Source organism: Anoplopoma fimbria, unplaced genomic scaffold (genome assembly GCF_027596085.1).
Source record: "Anoplopoma fimbria isolate UVic2021 breed Golden Eagle Sablefish unplaced genomic scaffold, Afim_UVic_2022 Un_contig_3298_pilon_pilon, whole genome shotgun sequence".
Classification (NCBI taxonomy): Eukaryota; Metazoa; Chordata; class Actinopteri; order Perciformes; family Anoplopomatidae; genus Anoplopoma; species Anoplopoma fimbria.
In genome coordinates this window covers 1-9,278 of record NW_026554895.1, presented here as the reverse complement: position 1 = coordinate 9,278, position 9,278 = coordinate 1, and the positions used below count along the sequence as shown (strand labels likewise).

At 41.7% G+C, this 9,278-nt stretch overlaps 5 non-coding genes across 5 annotated transcripts; 2 read left to right on the top strand and 3 right to left on the bottom strand.

Moving 5' to 3' along the window:
- Positions 1-1,889: 1,889 nt before the first annotated feature.
- trnav-cac (transfer RNA valine (anticodon CAC)) lies at positions 1,890-1,962 on the bottom strand. The gene has a single exon. It is a non-coding gene; the product is annotated as a tRNA-Val (tRNA).
- Positions 1,963-2,201: 239 nt separating this feature from the next.
- On the top strand, positions 2,202-2,273 carry trnad-guc (transfer RNA aspartic acid (anticodon GUC)). The gene has a single exon. It is a non-coding gene; the product is annotated as a tRNA-Asp (tRNA).
- A 1,558-nt stretch (positions 2,274-3,831) lies between these two features.
- On the bottom strand, positions 3,832-3,904 carry trnav-cac (transfer RNA valine (anticodon CAC)). The gene has a single exon. It is a non-coding gene; the product is annotated as a tRNA-Val (tRNA).
- Positions 3,905-4,138: 234 nt separating this feature from the next.
- Positions 4,139-4,210, top strand: trnad-guc (transfer RNA aspartic acid (anticodon GUC)). The gene has a single exon. It is a non-coding gene; the product is annotated as a tRNA-Asp (tRNA).
- A 591-nt stretch (positions 4,211-4,801) lies between these two features.
- Positions 4,802-4,874, bottom strand: trnav-cac (transfer RNA valine (anticodon CAC)). The gene has a single exon. It is a non-coding gene; the product is annotated as a tRNA-Val (tRNA).
- Positions 4,875-9,278: the final 4,404 nt, after the last annotated feature.

The following is a 9,278-nucleotide window of genomic DNA, read 5'->3' as shown; positions in this document are numbered from 1 at the left end:
TTTGGATGATGTGGTGGTGTATTCTGACACGTGGGAGGACCACATTGCCAGTTTGAGGGTGGTATTCCAACGGTTACTGCGGCATCGTTGACGCTCAATCTCGCTAAATGCGAGTTTGGTAAGGCCACCGTGACCTATTTAGGCAAGCAGGTTGGACACGGACAGGTCCGCCCTGTTGACGCCAAGGTCAGAGCTGTCCTAAAATATCCTGTTCCTTCCACTCGACGTGAGTTGCGTCGGTTTTTGGGAATGGCGGGGTATTATCGTTGTTTCAGCAGGAATTTTTCGGTGGTGGTAGCTCCCCTCACCTCATTGTGTAGTCCTGCTGTTCCCTATGTCTGGAGTACTGCATGTCAGTGTGCCTTTGAGGCTGCAAAGTCCCTTCTGTGCAGCGCCCCGGTTCTGGCAGCTCCTGACTTTTCGCGTCCCTTTCAGCTGGAGGTTGACGCAAGCGCTGTTGGCGCTGGTGCGGTGTTGCTACAGGAGGGTGAGGGCGTTGTGCAGCATCCAGTTTGTTACTTCTCAGTTAAGTTCAAAAACCATCAGCTTAACTACTCTACCATCGAGAAGGAAACCCTGGCTATGCTCCTCGCCCTCCAGCACTTTGAGGTGTATGTGGGATCCAGTGCCTCTCCTGTTGTGGTCTATACAGACCACAATCCTCTTGTTTTTTTGGCCCGAATGTATAACAGCAACCAACGGTTGATGCGATGGGCTCTTCTGGTACAAGGCTACAACATTGTGATACGTCACAAGAAGGGGTGGACAACGTTGTGGCCGATGCCTTATCAAGAGGATAGTTTTTTTCGGGGTATATCAAGCTGATGTTTATGTTTTGTATGTAATAATGTGTGCTAACCCCTGGGTTCGCTTTTATGGGGGAGGTGTTACGTAGGTGGGTTGGCTCATCATCATTATCGTATTCCGTTCAATGTAAACATCAGGTTGGTATAGGTAGTTATTTTGTATGAGGAATTTAATCCCTTTTCTTTCCCCCCCCCCTCTGCTCAGGTACCCCCCCCCTCCCTGTAGAGTATCCTACAGGCCCAATGGTGACAACAGCTGAGGGCAATTACAATCAAGAGGGGCGGTGGATAAAGCCTGTGCTCTCCCACACCACTTGGCTCTAAGCCACGGTTGATACTGGTTGTATCGTGTTATGGCGCTACGCCATTGATGTGGACACTACCTGTCACACTTGTAGGCTTTCATGCCATTGTTGGTAGGCTCTTTAGCCTTCATTATGTTGTCTTGCTGGTCTTGCCCGGCAAGTTAGATTTCCCTGGCGATAGTCATTTGCTTGTGTGGTACTAGTTTGTATTATCAAGCTGAGTGGGTTATTGTTTAGTGCTTGTTTTGCCTTACTGTTGTTCCTGTTTTGTTCTCCCTTTCCCTTATCCCTTTCCAGTCAATAAATATTATTATTCACCTTAGAAAACGTGTTTGCTTTGGATCCTTTCTACTACCGGGACCTGTGCTTTGGCACCTGCTGTACGGGAGAAGGACTTCTGGTTGGCAACTCAGAAGAGTCTGATTGTGTGGAGGATAAGCTAACAGAGAAATATGTTTCCAATACAGTTCTGAAGTTACCACTGTTGAAGAGACTGTAACAGTTACTGAAACTGTAATGCCAGGTCAAAATCCCCAGGATTCTCACTATACAGAAGAATGAAATGACTGACGATATTGTCAAACAATGGAAAGAGAACAACACCTGAACCCATAGAACAAATTACAAGGAGCAACGAGTGGTGGGAGAGCATCCGGCACAAGAATCTCGGACAATGGCCGTCAGCACACTCCGGGGGCAGTTCTACTTCTTATTAAGTTTACTGACCATTCCACTGAGGAGAGTTTGATTGTGCGGAGTAAGCAGGAACAAAGAATAGTGTTTCCGCCCAGTTTCGAACGGGGGACCTTTCGCGTGTGAGGCGAACGTGATAACCACTACACTACGGAAACTACGGAAACCAGCTTTTACGCACGTGCCCGTCCTAGTGTACCATTCACACTCAACCGCAAACATTTCAGATGCCAGACAACACGATTTCCAACTGGACTCAGTCACAGCTGCTGTGTCATTGAGTGAGAGTAAATGTGTAATCTACCTAAAGGCTCCCCTGTATAGCTCTGCAAATTTCCTGCAAATGCTGGAACAGCGCCACCTGTATATGCAGAAGCTAAAACAGCAACCAGCACAGTCCTCGTTAGTATAGTGGACAGTATCTCGGCTTGTCACGCCGAAGACCAGGGTTCGATTCCCTGACGGGGAGTTTTCTATCAGGGGCCGGTAAGGCAACAGTCAAGCTTGTTCCCGCTGACCAAGACGACTTCACATCGACCGTGTGATCGCCTAACTCAAGGTGCGTGAAAGGTTGTTACTGCACATCAGAATGGACAATTCATCATTACAAGCTTATTATTTTATGGAGTACCATCTTCCTACCACATGTTGGTTAAGGGGGAGGCACTGGAGAAGGACTTCTGGTTGGCAACTCAGAAGAGTCTGATTGTGTGGAGGATAAGCTAACAGAGAAATATGTTTCCAATACAGTTCTGAAGTTACCACTGTTGAAGAGACTGTAACAGTTACTGAAACTGTAATGCCAGGTCAAAATCCCCAGGATTCTCACTATACAGAAGAATGAAATGACTGACGATATTGTCAAACAATGGAAAGAGAACAACACCTGAACCCATAGAACAAATTACAAGGAGCAACGAGTGGTGGGAGAGCATCCGGCACAAGAATCTCGGACAATGGCCGTCAGCACACTCCGGGGGCAGTTCTACTTCTTATTAAGTTTACTGACCATTCCACTGAGGAGAGTTTGATTGTGCGGAGTAAGCAGGAACAAAGAATAGTGTTTCCGCCCAGTTTCGAACGGGGGACCTTTCGCGTGTGAGGCGATGTGATAACCACTACACTACGGAAACTACGGAAACAGCTTTTACGCACGTGCCCGTCCTAGTGTACCATTCACACTCAACCGCATTTCAGATGCCAGACAACACGATTTCCAACTGGACTCAGTCACAGCTGCTGTGTCATTGAGTGAGTGAGTAAATGTGTAATCTACCTAAAGGCTCCCCTGTATAGCTCTGCAAATTTCCTGCAAATGCTGGAACAGCGCCACCTGTATATGCAGAAGCTAAAACAGCAACACAGCACAGTCCTCGTTAGTGGACAGTATCTCGGCTTGTCACGCCGAAGACCAGGGTTCGATTCCCTGACGGGGAGTTTTCTATCAGGGGCCGGTAAGGCAACAGTCAAGCTTGTTCCCGCTGACCAAGACGACTTCACATCGACCGTGTGATCGCCTAACTCAAGGTGCGTGAAAGGTTGTTACTGCACATCAGAATGGACAATTCATCATTACAAGCTTATTATTTTATGGTAGTATCATCCTCCCACCACATGGTTAAGGGGGAGGCACTGGAGAAGGACTTCTGGTTGGCAACTCAGAAGAGTCTGATTGTGTGGAGGATAAGCTAACAGAGAAATATGTTTCCAATACAGTTCTGAAGTTACCACTGTTGAAGAGACTGTAACAGTTACTGAAACTGTAATGCCAGGTCAAAATCCCCAGGATTCTCACTATACAGAAGAATGAAATGACTGACGATATTGTCAAACAATGGAAAGAGAACAACACCTGAACCCATAGAACAAATTACAAGGAGCAACGAGTGGTGGGAGAGCATCCGGCACAAGAATCTCGGACAATGGCCGTCAGCACACTCCGGGGGCAGTTCTACTTCTTATTAAGTTTACTGACCATTCCACTGAGGAGAGTTTGATTGTGCGGAGTAAGCAGGAACAAAGAATAGTGTTTCCGCCCAGTTTCGAACGGGGGACCTTTCGCGTGTGAGGCGAACGTGATAACCACTACACTACGGAAACTACGGAAACCAGTTTTACGTGCCCGTCCTAGTGTACCATTCACACTCAACCGCAAACATTTCAGATGCCAGACAACACGATTTCCAACTGGACTCAGTCACAGCTGCTGTGTCATTGAGTGAGAGTAAATGTGTAATCTACCTAAAGGCTCCCCTGTATAGCTCTGCAAATTTCCTGCAAATGCTGGAACAGCGCCACCTGTATATGCAGAAGCTAAAACAGCAACCAGCACAGTCCTCGTTAGTATAGTGGACAGTATCTCGGCTTGTCACGCCGAAGACCAGGGTTCGATTCCCTGACGGGGAGTTTTCTATCAGGGGCCGGTAAGGCAACAGTCAAGCTTGTTCCCGCTGACCAAGACGACTTCACATCGACCGTGTGATCGCCTAACTCAAGGTGCGTGAAAGGTTGTTACTGCACATCAGAATGGACAATTCATCATTACAAGCTTATTATTTTATGGAGTACCATCTTCCTACCACATGTTGGTTAAGGGGGAGGCACTGGAAAGGACTTCTGGTTGGCAACTCAGAAGAGTCTGATTGTGTGGAGGATAAGCTAACAGAGAAATATGTTTCCAATACAGTTCTGAAGTTACCACTGTTGAAGAGACTGTAACAGTTACTGAAACTGTAATGCCAGGTCAAAATCCCCAGGATTCTCACTATACAGAAGAATGAAATGACTGACGATATTGTCAAACAATGGAAAGAGAACAACACCTGAACCCATAGAACAAATTACAAGGAGCAACGAGTGGTGGGAGAGCATCCGGCACAAGAATCTCGGACAATGGCCGTCAGCACACTCCGGGGGCAGTTCTACTTCTTATTAAGTTTACTGACCATTCCACTGAGGAGAGTTTGATTGTGCGGAGTAAGCAGGAACAAAGAATAGTGTTTCCGCCCAGTTTCGAACGGGGGACCTTTCGCGTGTGAGGCGAACGTGATAACCACTACACTACGGAAACTACGACCTACCAAAGGGCCTTTTAAAGATACTATATCACCACGCTTTGCTCTTTCGTCTATACAGGGAGCGCCTGCAGATTGCCAGACACACTCACAGCTTTTAAATGTCAAATCAGAATGTACAAAGTGGCTAAAAGGATCACAAATGTAGTGCAGTAAAAATATAAATATTTACTGTTGAAATGTAGTATACGTAAGCATAAAATTGAAAAAAAAAAATGATCGATGAGCTTAGGAATGATGAAAGCCATCATCGAACTGGATTTGTGTCATTTCTATACCGGCAAGTCATGATCTAGCTATTTCCATCCCGCCCAGTCGGTGTCCACTGAAAAAGCAGCAGCGCCCTCTGCTTTTTGTAAAGAGGAGTGAAAAAAGCTTACAGCACCTGGTATTCCCAGGCAGTCTCCCATCAAAGTACTGACCAGGCCCTACCCTGCTTAGCTTCCGAGAACAGACGAGATCGGGCGTGTTTTTTTTTTATCTTTTATTATCAAAAATACTCATTTACATGTTTAGACTTTTTCTTTTCTTACGTTATGTACAAAAATTGGTTATAGCAGCAGAAAAACAGATTTCTCAAATCAATACATGGTTACATGAGATGTTAATGAATGAATACATAAATAAACGCATAATAAACTCAAAAGAAAACCACATACATAACAGTATTTTACAAGCAGGACTATTATGGAGCAAAACACAGGCCACAAAATCCTGATTACCCGAAAAAATAACGAAAATGCATCTAAAAGTGATGAAAGTATCATGTTTTCATGAAAACACAAGGAAACTTGTTATGAGTCCAGAGGCCCTTACTTGAAGAAACTCATGTAAAGAATGAATTTATACTTCTGACAGGAAGTATGAATTCCTGTCAGAAAAGACACTTTTGGGGTATTTTAAGGCTGAAACGTCTTTTTGCAGCAGAAAAGCTGTAAATGCATCTAAAAGTGATGCATTTACATGAAAACACAAGTAAACTTGTTATTATGAGTCCAGAGCCCTTACTTGAAGAAACTCATGTAAATTATGAATTCCTGTCAGAAAAGACACTTTTGGGGTATTTTAAGGCTGAAACGTCTTTTTGCAGCAGAAAAGCTGTAAATGCATCTAAAAGTGATGCATTTACATGAAAACACAAGTAAACTTGTTATTATGAGTCCAGAGGCCCTTACTTGAAGAAACTCATGTAAAGTATGAATTCCTGTCAGAAAAGACACTTTTGGGGTATTTTAAGGCTGAAACGTCTTTTTGCAGCAGAAAAGCTGTAAATGCATCTAAAAGTGATGCATTTACATGAAAACACAAGTAAACTTGTTATTATGAGTCCAGAGGCCCTTACTTGAAGAAACTCATGTAAAGTATGAATTCCTGTCAGAAAAGACACTTTTGGGGTATTTTAAGGCTGAAACGTCTTTTTGCAGCAGAAAAGCTGTAAATGCATCTAAAAGTGATGCATTTACATGAAAACACAAGTAAACTTGTTATTATGAGTCCAGAGGCCCTTACTTGAAGAAACTCATGTAAAGTATGAATTCCTGTCAGAAAAGACACTTTTGGGGTATTTTAAGGCTGAAACGTCTTTTTGCAGCAGAAAAGCTGTAAATGCATCTAAAAGTGATGCATTTACATGAAAACACAAGTAAACTTGTTATTATGAGTCCAGAGGCCCTTACTTGAAGAAACTCATGTAAAGTATGACAGGAAGTTGAATTCCTGTCAGAAAAGACACTTTTGGGGTATTTTAAGGCTGAAACGTCTTTTTGCAGTAGAAAAGCTGTAAATGCATCTAAAAGTGATGCATTTTTCATGAAAACACAAGGAAACTTGTTATTATGAGTCCAGAGGCCCTTACTTGAAGAAACTCATGTAAAGTATGAATTTATACTTCTGACAGGAAGTATGAATTCCTGTCAGAAAAGACACTTTTGGGGTATTTTAAGGCTGAAACGTCTTTTTGCAGTAGAAAAGCTGTAAATGCATATAAAAGTGATGCATTTACATGAAAACACAAGTAAATGAGTCCAGAGGCCCTTACTTGAAGAAACTCATGTAAAGTATGAATTCCTGTCAGAAAAGACACTTTTGGGGTATTTTAAGGCTGAAACGTCTTTTTGCAGCAGAAAAGCTGTAAATGCATCTAAAAGTGATGCATTTACATGAAAACACAAGGAAACTTGTTATTATGAGTCCAGAGGCCCTTACTTGAAGAAACTCATGTAAAGTATGAATTCCTGTCAGAAAAGACACTTTTGGGGTATTTTAAGGCTGAAACGTCTTTTTGCAGCAGAAAAGCTGTAAATGCATCTAAAAGTGATGCATTTACATGAAAACACAAGTAAACTTGTTATTATGAGTCCAGAGGCCCTTACTTGAAGAAACTCATGTAAAGTATGAATTCCTGTCAGAAAAGACACTTTTGGGGTATTTTAAGGCTGAAACGTCTTTTTGCAGCAGAAAAGCTGTAAATGCATCTAAAAGTGATGCATTTACATGAAAACACAAGTAAACAAGTAAATGAGTCCAGAGGCCCTTACTTGAAGAAACTCATGTAAAGTATGAATTCCTGTCAGAAAAGACACTTTTGGGGTATTTTAAGGCTGAAACGTCTTTTTGCAGCAGAAAAGCTGTAAATGCATCTAAAAGTGATGCATTTACATGAAAACACAAGGAAACTTGTTATTATGAGTCCAGAGGCCCTTACTTGAAGAAACTCATGTAAAGTATGAATTTATACTTCTGACAGGAAGTATGAATTCCTGTCAGAAAAGACACTTTTGGGGTATTTTAAGGCTGAAACGTCTTTTTGCAGTAGAAAAGCTGTAAATGCATATAAAAGTGATGCATTTACATGAAAACACAAGTAAATGAGTCCAGAGGCCCTTACTTGAAGAAACTCATGTAAAGTATGAATTCCTGTCAGAAAAGACACTTTTGGGGTATTTTAAGGCTGAAACGTCTTTTTGCAGCAGAAAAGCTGTAAATGCATCTAAAAGTGATGCATTTACATGAAAACACAAGTAAACTTGTTATTATGAGTCCAGAGGCCCTTACTTGAAGAAACTCATGTAAAGTATGAATTCCTGTCCTGTCAGAAAAGACACTTTTGGGGTATTTTAAGGCTGAAACGTCTTTTTGCAGTAGAAAAGCTGTAAATGCATCTAAAAGTGATGCATTTACATGAAAACACAAGTAAATGAGTCCAGAGGCCCTTACTTGAAGAAACTCATGTAAAGTATGAATTCCTGTCAGAAAAGACACTTTTGGGGTATTTTAAGGCTGAAACGTCTTTTTGCAGCAGAAAAGCTGGAAATGCATCTAAAAGTGATGAAAGTATCATTTTTCATGAAAACACAAGGAAACTTGTTATTATGAGTCCAGAGGCCCTTACTTGAAGAAACTCATGTAAAGTATGAATTCCTGTCAGAAAAGACACTTTTGGGGTATTTTAAGGCTGAAACGTCTTTTTGCAGCAGAAAAGCTGTAAATGCATCTAAAAGTGATGCATTTACATGAAAACACAAGTAAACTTGTTATTATGAGTCCAGAGGCCCTTACTTGAAGAAACTCATGTAAAGTATATGAATTCCTGTCAGAAAAGACACTTTTGGGGTATTTTAAGGCTGAAACGTCTTTTTGCAGCAGAAAAGCTGTAAATGCATCTAAAAGTGATGCATTTACATGAAAACACAAGTAAATGAGTCCAGAGGCCCTTACTTGAAGAAACTCATGTAAAGTATGAATTCCTGTCAGAAAAGACACTTTTGGGGTATTTTAAGGCTGAAACGTCTTTTTGCAGCAGAAAAGCTGTAAATGCATCTAAAAGTGATGCATTTACATGAAAACACAAGTAAACTTGTTATTATGAGTCCAGAGGCCCTTACTTGAAGAAACTCATGTAAAGTATGAATTTATACTTCTGACAGGAAGTATGAATTCCTGTCAGAAAAGACACTTTTGGGGTATTTTAAGGCTGAAACGTCTTTTTGCAGTAGAAAAGCTGTAAATGCATCTAAAAGTGATGCATTTACATGAAAACACAAGTAATTATGAGTCCAGAGGCCCTTACTTGAAGAAACTCATGTAAAGTATGAATTCCTGTCAGAAAAGACACTTTTGGGGTATTTTAAGGCTGAAACGTCTTTTTGCAGCAGAAAAGCTGTAAATGCATCTAAAAGTGATGCATTTACATGAAAACACAAGTAAACTTGTTATTATGAGTCCAGAGGCCCTTACTTGAAGAAACTCATGTAAAGTATGAATGAACAGGAAGTATGAATTCCTGTCAGAAAAGACACTTTTGGGGTATTTTAAGGCTGAAACGTCTTTTTGCAGTAGAAAAGCTGTAAATGCATATAAAAGTGATGCATTTACATGAAAACACAAGTAAATGAGTCCAG